At 37.4% G+C, this 13,211-nt stretch overlaps 1 long non-coding RNA gene across 1 annotated transcript; it reads right to left on the bottom strand.

Moving 5' to 3' along the window:
* Window positions 1-6,433: 6,433 nt before the first annotated feature.
* Window positions 6,434-10,904, bottom strand: LOC113290078. Its single transcript, XR_003331381.1, has 3 exons — window positions 7,873-10,904; window positions 7,327-7,408; window positions 6,434-6,474 (listed from the first exon to the last, which is right to left on the bottom strand). It is a non-coding gene; the product is annotated as an uncharacterized LOC113290078 (long non-coding RNA).
* Between the last annotated feature and the right edge of the window lie 2,307 nt (window positions 10,905-13,211).

Genomic DNA, 13,211 nt, shown 5'->3' on the forward strand with positions numbered 1-13,211 from the left:
GGTCCAAACATTCGTCAAAAGAGGAACCAAACACAGAGAAATCATCCATAAAGATCTCGAGAAAACTATCTATCATGTCTGAAAAAATGCTCATCATGCACCGCTGAAAAGTAGCGGTGCATTACACAGCCCGAAGGGCATACGTCTAAAAGCAAATGTCCCAAATGGACACGTGAATGTAGTTTTTTCCTGATCTTCTGGTGCATATGATTTGGTTATAACCGGAAAAGCCATCTAGAAAACAGTAGTGACTGTGTCCAGACACACGTTCTAGCATTTGGTCTATGAAGGGAGGGGAAGTGATCTTCTTGTTACTGTGTTCAACTTCCTGTAGTCGACACATACTCGCCATCCTGTGGTTGTACGTGAAGGGACTAACTCATTCTTTTCGTTCCGAACTACAGTAATGCCTGACTTTTTAGGCACAACTTGAATGGGACTAACCCATTTACTATCTGAAATCGGATATATGATACCCGCATCAAGTAGCTTCAAGATCTCACTCTTAACGACTTCTCTCATGTTAGGGTTAAGTCTCCTTTGCATTTCCCTAGATGGTTTGGCATTCTCTTCAAGATTAATGTGGTGCATGCAAATGGTGGGGCTTATCCCTTTGAGATCTGAGATGGTCCATCCTAAGGCTTCTTTCTGCTCCTCAAGTACTCCTAAAAGCTTGTTTTCCTGTTCTATGTTTAATTGTGAAGAAATGATAACAGGTAAAGTATCAGAAGGACCTAGAAATGCATACTTCAAAGTATCAGGTAATGGTTTCAATTCCTGGTTGGCCTTAGGCGACTCATCCGAAGATATAACAAACTCCTCAGAAAGTGGGGGTTGTTCCACTGTATTCTGCCACTTAGTGATGTCCATTTGAGGTACAGATTCGAGCAAAGATTGGACTTCACTAGTGTATTCATCATCATACAACTCCAAGTTAACACCTTCCAAACATGCTTGCAGGGGATCTTTTGACATAATGCTAGTCAATGAATCTTGTATCAAACTCTCAATCATATTGACTTCATGTACCTCCTCATCATCAAGATTCACAGGTTGTTGACTAACATTAAACGCATTCAATTCTACAGTCATGTTTCCAAAAGAGAGTTTCAACACTCCATTCCGACAGTTGATGATCGCATTGGACGTCGCCAAGAATGGACGTCCTAAATGACAGGAATGTGACAATTTGGGTTTTGGACAGGTTGGTGTCTAAGACAATGAAGTCTACAGGAAAATAGAATTTTTCAACCTTAATCAAAACGTCTTCTACCACTCCACGAGGAACTTTGACGATCGATCCGCTAATTGGAGAGTTATAGGTGTAGGCTTCAACTCTCCACCTAACTGCACATAAACAGAATATGGAGGAGGTTCACACTTGCACCTAGATCTAATAAAGCTCTATTGACCGTGTGTTCTCCGATAGTGCAAGAGATTGTTGGACAACCTGGGTCCTTAAACTTGGGTGGAGTTTTGTTGAGAATGATGGAACTCACTTGTTCAGCTAAGAAAGCACGTTTGTGCACATTAATCTTGCGCTTTTGAGTGCACAAATCTTTGAGGAATTTGGCATATGCAGGGATTTGCTTAATTGCCTCAAGAAAAGGAATGTTGATGTTGACTCTTTTGAACAGTTCTAACATCTCATTGTAGTGGGTGCTTATCTGTTGGCGAACTAACCTCTGAGGAAAAGGAGCAACAGGAACATTAGGAGGTAGAGGGACATTCCTAGCAGTAGGTTTGTCGGCTTCACTAATGTGCTCGGATTCTTTTTCTGGACTGGAGGTTTCCTTAGGTGGTGTAGGCAATGCTAAGTTTGGCTCGATTCACTTGTTTGTGGTATGCCTACATTGTTCTCAACAATTTACCACTTCGGAGAGTGGTGATGGAATGGACTTGATCGGGTGAGGTTCTTTCGCAAGATGATGATGTGCCTGCTTGAAATATCCTCTTTGGTCTTGTTGGGGTTGGCTAGGAAGTTTACCCTTTTCTCTTGTATTCAATGCATCGCAAATTTGACCCATCTGTAGTTCTAGAGCGGTGACTCGCTGATCAGTTGCTTTCTCGTTTTTCATCAGATGTTGGGTCAGTCATTGATTGATACTTTCTTCAATGCTGGACAATTTCTTATCAGCAGTGTATTGAGGGTACGACTGCTGTTGAGGATTTCTCGGGTATTGATAGCCTTGGTTGTTTTGATAGCTTGATTTGGTTGAGATGGTCCTCCTTGGGCAGGGCCTTTGGACCATGAAAAGTTGGGGTGGTTTCTCCATCCTGGATTGTAGGTCTGTGAATATGGGTTGTGCTCTTGTTTTTGAAACATAGCGTGTGCTTGCTCAAGCTTAGATTCCTGGAATGCATGCATTTCCGGACAATCATTGACTTGGTGATCAGATCCATTACATAGAGCACAGATAGCCATTTCGACATGTTCACAAAAGGTAGTGGGAGAAGGGTTTGCGTTTTTCTGTAGTTCTAACGCTTCTATTCTTCTTGCTAGCGCAGCCATCTTTGCACTTCCTTCAAAATCAGACTCAATCCTATGGACTCTAGCTACAGGTGTAGTCTTTCTAGGTTCACGAATGGATTCCCACTGTTGCGTCTTCTCAGCTACTTCAATCAGGAAGTCCCAAGACGCATCAGCAGTCTTGTTTACAAAAAGACCATTGCACATTGACTCAACCGTTGTTCGGGTGGACACATCTAGACCTCATATAAAATTTGCACAAGTCTCCATTTTTCAAAACCATGATGGGGACATTGGAGCAATAATTCATTGAATCTCTCCAAGTATCTAGCTAGGGTCTCACCCTCTAATTGCACAAAGCTATTCAGACTTTGACGAATTGTCGCAGTCTTGTGATTTGGGAAAAACTTTTTGAAAAACTCCTTGATGAGATCATCCCAAGACATGATGGATTGAGGCTGTAAAGCATACAGCCAGGCCTTAGCCTTATCTTTAAGGGAGAAAGGAAAGCCTCAACTTTAGGATTTCGTCGGACATTTGAGTGAAACGCAGAGTTCCACAAATCTCCTCAAATTCTCTCACGTGGTGGTACGGGTTTTCATTTTCACACACCTTTAAAAACTGGAAGCATTTGTATTGTGCTCGATTTCAGCTCATAATGGCCATTGGCTTCGGGTAGCACAATACAAGATGGTTGACTAGTTCTCGTTGGGTACATATAATCCTTGAGTGTACGGGGTTCTCCCATTGTTTCTGATTGATCTGGACTGTCTACCTCAGAACTAAGGATTTCGATTGGATCGTCCGGGTTAATTCTAACGAGTCTGTTTGTTTGGTCTCTGTAGGTCACAATCATGTCCTAGCAGGTACCTCAACTAACATGTTGGTCAGAGCAGTCGGAAACAATTTTTGAACCACAAAAGGCCCAATATTTTGGTTTAAAATGGGTTTTTTTTTGATGATTTGGTTTTGAGTGGGTTTTGGTTTCACAATGGGTTTTGGTTTATAAAATGTAGAGCCCAAATTTTTTGGTTTGTAAAGTTAGGAGCCTAATGGATGGGATATAACTAAAGTCCAAATTAAAATACAAGCCCATAAAAGAAAAGAAAAAAAAATAAAAAAATAATAACAACAATAATACAAGCCCATAAAAGAAAAGAAAAAGAAAAAAAAAGAAAATTAAAAATTATTACAGGCCCAAATAAAAAGAAAACTAAAATAAAAATTATTACAAGCCCAAATATAAATACTTAAATACAAGCCCAAATGAATTTAATGAGGCCCAGTTGGGTTAGCTCATGGGTTAGGCTTACCTGAATAGCACAGCCCAGCTGTTCAGTTTTAGTTGCAAAAGCCCAGTTGGGCTTTGGGTCGTCCTAAGTAGCAACTCGTCCAAGCCCAGCAACAGTTGTGGGTTCAGAAGCCCAGCAGTAATGGTGGCACAAGCCCGGCAGCAACAGAGCCCAGCTCAGTTGAACTAGCCCAGTAACACTTGCCAAGCCCAGTTCAGTTGAAGGCTTAGCAACAGCAGCAGATTTTCAACAGCACCACAGCACCACAGCAGATTTCAGGCAGCAGCAGCAGTTCAGTGGCAGACTTAGCAACAACTCAACAGGAGTTACAGCAAGCAAAATCAGCAAGCAAGCATAGGAGTTACAGCAAGCATAGTTCAGTAACAACCCAAAAGAAAGAAAGAGCAATTGCGCCGCAACCGAGTCCCCGGCAGCGGCGCCAAAAACTTGGTAGGACTAGAAATGATCCTAAAAATTCTAACTGCAAGTGCACAGTGTCGGCAAGCAACACAGGGCAAGCACAGGTCAGTTCCACAGGGACAAGGGGGTGCAAGTGCTATTTTTCTTATTGTAACCAATTTCTAACTGATTACACTAACCAGGGCAGATTACTAATCATGAGACTTTAAACAAGAACAACAAAAGTGACAGTTGAAGCAAGTTCAACACTGACAGTTGAAGCAACAACAACTGACAGTGAGGCAAGATGAATAATGGACAGTGAAGCAAGAGCAGATAACAGTTGGGTGATTTTAGCAAATAACAGTTGAAGTTTTTTTTTGAAAGCAAAGAAGTGATTGGATGTTTGATAGAGGGTAACTAGGGCTTGAGAATTCACCACTCAACCCATACTAGCATGTTAGCTATTGCACTTTTTTTTTTCAGCTTCTTTAAGTGGATAATTTAACTCCAATCACTAAATCAAGGCAAGCATTAGTTGTCTGCTTAAAGAACAACTAATCAAAACACAATAACAAGCATTTGAGAGTAAGTGAACATACATAGAAGGATTCTAACTACCTAGGATGCTTGACATTCTAGGTGAAAGCAATATGTTGTTCATCAACAAAAATATATCCTACACAGTGATCTTAGCATAAATCAGTAGCAATAAGCACACATCCTAGCATTAAGGCTAAGGGTTTCATCTAAACCCTAGCTAGGATGTTTAGTTCATGAATAGAAGACCTAACATGATACTAGCAGGGTTGGTGTACATGGAAAAATCAACAGTGACAGGACAAAAACCAATTGCAAATGAATTGATAATTTTTCACTCTAATTAACTTGGGTCTCTCCCCCTCTGCTTCACAATGTTACACAGTGTACAATTTATACCAGAACACTAACCCTAATTGTAAATCCCCAAATCAGAAAATTAGGGTTTTTTTAAATTACACAAAATTTAACTTACAAACTCCCAAAATCTGCTCGACCCATGCCTCCTCTAGTCCTTGATGCTCTTCCTCTGCTCCTATTGTCCCCTAATTTCGAGTTATTTTACTCACCCCAAAACCTAGGGTTTCAGAGGTTGTGAGATGAAGAAAATAACTAGGCTAGGGATATGGGGGTGTTGTCGGTGAAGAGATAGTAGTGGCAGTGATGGAACTGGTGGTGGTGACGGAAGTGACAGCGGCAGAGAGGGGAGGTGGTGGAGTTGCAGAGCTCTGCAACTGTCGGGTGAAGGAGATGAAGTTTTGGGGCGATGGGTTGTTTGGGTGGATAATAGGATTCGGTGCTAAGGTGTGAAGCGGGAGCATCTGGTTCGATGTTTGGCGAGCTGAGCCGCTGGATATGGAGATGGTAGGTAGATCGGACGGCTAAGAGAGAAGCAGTTTGTAGCGACCGTTGGATGTGGAACACAACGAAGTCAACGGTGCTAGATTAGGTTAGGTGCTGTAGTGTTGGGCGGAATCATCGGGATTTGATGCACAGGCATAGGAGCGACCGTTGGATTCAACTGCAATCTAATCTGAAGGCTTGGAATTTAGGTACTATGGTGTTTGATATGAACTTCGGATTTTGATGCACAATGATGAGGTGACCGTTGGATGACAAGATGGATCCAATCTGACGGCTCTCATGGAAATGGGTATGGATAAAGGAAATGGATTTGGGTAAGGGTTTTGGGCCTTGGGTATGCCAAGCCCATATCTTCTTTAAGAACAATTCTTCCTTCTTGAGCCCATTCCTAGCTTTTTGGTCTTGTGCGCAACATTCTTCGCGGCTTCCTTGCGTAATTCCTCCCGGCTTTTCACTACTTTTCTGCTCTTTTTGCTCCGCACTTCATCCAGATTTTATTTGTTACCTAAAAATGCAAAATTAAGTAAGAAAAATATTTATTCTTGAAAACAATGAAAATACAGAATATGGGATAAAATGTAGAATTAATGCACAAAAGATGAGTTAAATGCCAACAAAAATATATATAAATATGCACTATTTAGCACTCATCAACATACCTTGCAAATCCTTTCCATTTCATGGAAAGATTCAAATAATCGACAGAATTATCATAATGCAGTTTATATAAAGCATGGAATGCATGAAAAATAATGTATGAGTTGATAAACATAAACTTTTGTAAAAGAAAACAACAACGTTTTCAAAAGAGTTAAAGTATTCCCACCTCTTTTGATGAAAAGCCACGCCTACCTCGAGATCCACGATCCACTGGTTCATCCTTTGAATCGATCGTTGTTAATAGACTAACTGTTAATCACACAAGAAGTCTAAGAACCTATCCAAAATAACTCACACAAGATTCATACAAGTCTAACTAATAATTCTAGGCCCATTTATTGTTCTACACCTTTCATTATCTATCTTAACAAATCTAAGGTTTACTAACTCGATTAGATTAGTTTAATAGTCTATCAGCTCAGACTTATGAATTTCTACAACTTTGTAAAAGATGTTGAAGTCTAATTCGGATCACAAGAGGTCCAAAACATCTAATTAAGAAACTACCCTAATCCCAAGTCCACTAAAGTCAACTAACAGTCACTAATGGCCAAGGGTCAAATAACAGTCAACGTCCAAAGTCGGGTCAAAGTCCAGGGTCAAATAGTCAAAGTCTAAATTGGTCAAATCGGGTCAAGGGTCTAACTCAGGTCAAGTCAGGGAAATAGGTGAGTCGACTCAGTCTACAAGAATTAGACTGAATTAAAAGTTAGTATCCTTTATATTCACACCTCCTTCGTCAAACAATGTACTAATATGGTTGTGCAATCCCGAACTCGCTGATCCACACCTAATCGTAAATATGGATGTCGACAATTCCGAACTCGCCAACTGCCGACCAATATATCATAAAAGCTCTAGGTTTAAATGTGAAGGAGTGTATCCTATATACCACGGGTGGGAATTCTTATTTCCCATAATAATTCACGACGACAACAAAACATTACAATTCCTTTCCAAACCATGTAAAGATTAACAGAATAATCGTAATGCAATTTAAACAAAGCATGGAATTCACAAATAGACAATGCATAAGTTTATTAAACAAAGACTTTCGTAAAAAAAAAACAATGATTACAAAAGAGTCAAATGTATTCCCACCTCTTTTGATGACAAGCCACGCCTACCTTGAGATCCACGATCAACTTGTTCATCCTTCGAATCGGTCGTTGTTAATAACTAACTGTTAATCACACAAGAACTCTAAGATTCTAACCAAAAGGCTCACACATGAATCATAGAAGTTTTTCTAATGATTCTAGGCCCATTTAAGGTTCTACATCTTTTATTTATCTATCTTTAGCATAGCTAAAGTTTACTAATTGAGTTGGGTTGGTACTATAGTCTATTAGATAAGTCTTGTGAATATCTACAACTTTGTAGAAGAAGCCAAAGGTTAATTCAGACCATAAGGGTCCAAATATTTCAAAATATGAATACTAGGTCTAAGCCCAAGTCCACTAAACTGACCCCTTAATCTAAGGCCCAGTCCAACTAAGTCAACTAACAGTCAAAGTGACGGTCAAGGGTCAACTAACAGTAAACGTCAGTCAACATAGTCAAGGTCAGGTATGGTAGAGTTATATTTGGAAGATACATCCTAAAAGTATAATATTAAGTACTAAAGTTCTTATTATTAATACCAACCTATTATACTCAAGAATTCCACCCTTTCATCCATACGCATCTCACATACAGAACCATCACTAATATCTGCAACAACTCATTTATATAAACTTACTCCATACACGACTTTCTTACAAGAAGTTCACCAGTACAATCAGACTTCAACAACTGCAACCCAGAATGCAGTACATAATAATCTGCAACTCAATTTCACTGCATCACTAAATCTTCATTGACCACAAACCCAATTCTATACAGCTCATTAATTTCCAAATCATGTATCTTACACAGCCACTGCCAACAAATTACAGTTCATACATATATCCCCTTTCATCTAACTCAACTGTGAGTCCACTAATAATCACACATAATCAAACAATGAAACTGAATAACTGAGTTAGATTCTCGGAAAGTAATTACCTCATACGGTTCCATTTAAGCAATTGACTATGCTTCCTTCTTTATCTTAATTCAACACTCACCTCACACATCAAAAATCCACCAGTTCAGTTCATTCAATCTCAACACCACCAATATAATATTCCACCAACACCCTTACTGCAACAACAACCTCACCTATTTCTAAAAGCAGCACCACCTGCACTACCAACAACATCATTATCTGGAACAACTACAGTAAGCACAAACCCAATACTTCTATGTACACACCAATATCACCTCTACTTCAAACTCAACAATCTCTTTACTACAATATCACTTCTAAATACAATCACTGTTTCGTTACTTAATCATCCCAAACTCATATTCAATCCCAAACATAAAACTTCAATGAATCTTAGCAATTCAACTCAAAAGTACCAAAGTTAAACAATTAAAAGCTTACCCAAGCAGTGACATCTTCTCAATTGCTGGCTCACTAAAGCAATTCTACTGTTACCCTAATTGATCAATCACCCTCTTCAATTTCATCCTCCGGGACATAACTGCATCTGTAAATCCTCTCTAATCCCTCCAATCACTCGTAATCCATCTCAATTCGACATCTTAGAACATCAATTTCATCCTCTCAATCTCATGCAAGCCTAAAATGGAACTCAAAACCCTATTCCATCTTATCTCCTTCTTCACAGAACCCTAACTCTATAATTCTTCAACAACTCAACTTCAAAACTTCAATTGAACACCAACCCTCTCATTCTTCATCCATCTGCTACTCAAAACACAGATCAATTCAATAAAATCTCAAACAACTCTGGAACCTTAAATCGATTCTCTCTACATCACCTCAAACAGAAACCCCTAACTCTCCTCCTTCTTAATTAACCAGAACACCCTCACCTTTAAGGACTGAAAAATCTTCATTAATTGATTCTATCAAATTAATTCTCGGAATCACCAGAGGCGAGAAGCAGAATAAGAAAAACAAGAAGATGAAGAACATGGGAAGAAAGAAGAGACGAGAAGAAGAATAAAGAGAAATAAGAAAAGAGAATGTGTCTCTCCTCGACACGTCTTGGTGATAAGGCCACCTGCCCATCATAAAGGCACCCAACCAAAAGATAAGGGCATACCTTCGGTTCTCATAGAAGATAACTCGGCTTCCTTGATAAGTCTGAGTGTGAAATGACCATTTTACCCCCCACACAACTCAGATGATTTATTCTTCGTCTAGTGTCTGAATGACACGTTCAAGTAGTCCATTCCGCGTAACTTTTCGACAACTTTAATGAATCTTTATTGCAACTTTAAGATTTTTGCAGCAACCACAATTTACAACTCTATATCCATTCTAACCTTTCTTCATTCCACCAATTCAAACACAAACAAACCATTCCCAGCAACTTCTCAATCATATTGCAACCTCAATTCCACTTACTTTTCCAACCTCTGTGCCACACAACTCATCTTCACAGAAAACACCACCAACTCCTCCAAACTCAGTACCTACAACAACAAGCTTCTACTAAAGCTATCACTAATTGCAACCATAACAACATATGCATTCTCTAACTTCAATTCAGGAAACACCTTCATAAATTCATATACCTCCTGCAATTTCAGTTAAGATCAAACTCAAACTATTAACCATAGTTACTCAAACTCGTTACTATCAAAACCGCCTCCACTACAGTCACAGTTTTACTATCTAATCACATCTTTCCAACCTGCAATTTAACCTCAGTTGCAACTCATCTCAATTAAAACCACTTCATTACCACCAGCAACTCAATACAATAACAAACTCTATTTCCATCTCATATTAACACAATCACAGTTCATACATATATCCCTTTAAATTCAACAATCTTCCTATCAGTTCAATAACACACCACCAATGACTTATAACTCCACAACCACAATAATTTCAATGTTCATAACAAATTTTATCGAACCCTAATTCAGAAACCAAAACATATAATTCAAATTCAGAACAAGATGAATTTAATTCTAAATATAATTGTTTTACCTTCTCTCGGTTTCCTGACTTCAATCAACTCCAGCACCACCATTAATCTTCTTTGGATTCATCATAGGGAAGAACTTCTAATTTTGAGAAAGAACATGAGGAACCCTAATTTTGCAACTTCTTAATCAAACTTCAGAACAACTTCACAACTTCCATTAAACACCAATTAAGGACAAACCCATCTTGTAATTCCTTCTATATCTTCTTAATTCTTACTCAAATCGAATTCTAGTACCACATGTAGAAAACCTAATTAACTGATTTCTCTAATTGAAATCCTCTTGGTATACAAACCCTGAAATTGACCCCATAATCTTCTTCATTAAAGCACGTTCTTCAAACCCAAACTTAGTTATCAGTTTCAAGATCAATTCGTCATCCAAATTACAGAAAACCTAATTCCTTTCTCTGTTTCATCTTTTGAGTTTAATCAACAACACCTCGACTCCACCATAATCTATACATCTTCCTCACCTAGATTCTCTAATCACTCCTCACTCACATCTCATGAATCTCTCGCCGGAATAACAGAAAGAAGGGAAGAAAAATAAGAAGAAGAAGAAGAACAAAGAATACGTGAAAGAATAAGAAGATAAAAGAAAAGAGAAAAAAAATGGGATATGGTCTTATCTTCGACCTAGATTTAGATATTACCAAGGAAACATTAAAGATAAGGAAGCCACCCAGTGCTTTGACAAAATGACGATTATACCCTTCAAACCAATCTACTAATATCTTCTTCATATGATATCCAAATGACGCGTTCTACTCCGCATAACTTTTCGAGACCTATTGCAATGATACTAGTTTCGTATCTAGATCGTTGTTAGATTGATTCATATGAATTAACGTTCGTGTTAAACTAACCAAGTTATTATTGACTAATTGATCACTTGACCGGTCTAATAGCGTTGACAAACTTACGGGTCTTTACATTCTCCCCACCTTATTCATTTTCATCCTCGAAAATCAACCATCCTTCTGGTCTCCAAAAACTCCCCGCCTTATAGAGATGATCTTATCTCCCATCTAAGCGCAAACAACAAGATAAAAAACACAACCCTATACGGCTTCTACTACTAAATTTTGTGGCTCTAGGTTCAACTATACTGATTTAAGTTCTATCCAAGAAATAAGTCTAAATTTCTTACATGAAGTTCATTGTAAGCTTCTATCCAAAAATATTCTATAAGCTTCTAAATAAAATTCCGGATCTATAAGTTCACTATCAGAAGCAAGCTTTCCTTCCATTCCTAGTGATACAAGAATACAGTTGCCCTGTCTAGGTTCGCGCCGCCTGACAATGCCTACCTACGTAACAAGTATCACACAAACACATCAGAATTACCAACCTCTCTATTCCCCAGTGCTGGATTAAGTATTAACTTATTATGACTAATTAATTTTTAAATTCTATTGTTATTGATTTAACTTAGAATTTTACTTCATAAATTGTGTAAATAGTTTACATCATTTTAAAGAATTTAATCATCAAAATTTATTTTATTTTATCATATTTATCATTCTTATTATTATTTACTTATTTTAACAAGATCAAATTTTAATTCCAAATGAAACTATGTTATTATAACTAAATAGTCTTTAAATCCATGTACTATTTAAGAACAGCCGAATGTTATAATAATTATCCAAAATTTTATTATATAATGTTGTATCTATTTGTTTATTTCATTATGCGACTTGATATAAGTAAACATCCGCTAACAGTTTTCCATAGTGATTTGATATTAATATTTTATTATTATTATGACATTTATTTCTTATTTCTTAGACCGATAAAAATTGATCATAATTGTTCATAGTGATTTGATTTGATTTAACTTTATTTCCATATATTTACATTATTGCTAAGTAATCCCGAAATTGTACTGTTAATAAAAATTACATTTTGTTAATACTATCCTAAAGTTATTAAACAAGTGATACTCACAATAACTCTAAATTTTATAATAATTAGTACTATATAGTATTATTATTTATTTGTCTTATCAAAAGTTATTGTCTTAATTATATTATCATTTCCATTATTGTTTCATCGATTTTCCCATTTGATTACTAGTGTAACTAAAATACGACCAAAATAAATATTTAGTGGTGATACCAAGTTTAATTTATCAAGTCTGAATATTATAAATATAACTCTACTTTCACATAAAGATTCATATAATAGATTTTCTTTATTTAGATTGAATCTGTGAACAATATCTTGTTAATTGTTGGTGTTGGTAGTTTAATATGATTTAATTTGAGTTTGCATAAAATTTTAACATGTCTTGGGTTTTGGTATTAATACTTATTATTCATAGGCAAATTTATTGTCCTTTAAGTATAATTTTTTTCCAGGAATTCAAGTACTATAATATCACTTCATGTCTACAATTTAGTGATTTAGCGAATCTTTTATTGGCCTAAATATAATCTGGGTATAAGTTGAACCCCCAATTGGGGGATAAAAAAACTAATTGGGGGATATGAATTACTTCCCCCAACCAAAGGTGTCCGCTAAGGGGTGTTTTTTTGGGGCGAAAATACTAAAACACCCTTCCCTTAAAATAAAAATCAAAAAACAAAATCATATCCTCCATTTATCCCACTCCCTTTCAAATTAGAGTTTTCCCCACTCCCTTTCAAACTCTAAATTTTCCCCACTCCCTTTCAAATTCTCTTCCCTTTTAAATTTTCCCCATTTCTCCACTCCCTTGAAAACGATTTTTCTTTTTATCATTCAGAAGCGATGAATACCATGCCGGTATTGATGAAGACCATGCCGGAAGTGATGAAGACATGCTAGAAGTGATGAAGACCAATGCCGGCATAGATGAAGACCATGCCGGCATAGATGAAGAGCATGCCGGAAGTGATGAAGACCATGTCGGAAAAAAAACATCGCCGGAAGTGATGAATATCATGT

This window comes from Papaver somniferum, chromosome 6 (assembly GCF_003573695.1).
Source record: "Papaver somniferum cultivar HN1 chromosome 6, ASM357369v1, whole genome shotgun sequence".
NCBI classification, from domain to species: Eukaryota; Viridiplantae; Streptophyta; class Magnoliopsida; order Ranunculales; family Papaveraceae; genus Papaver; species Papaver somniferum.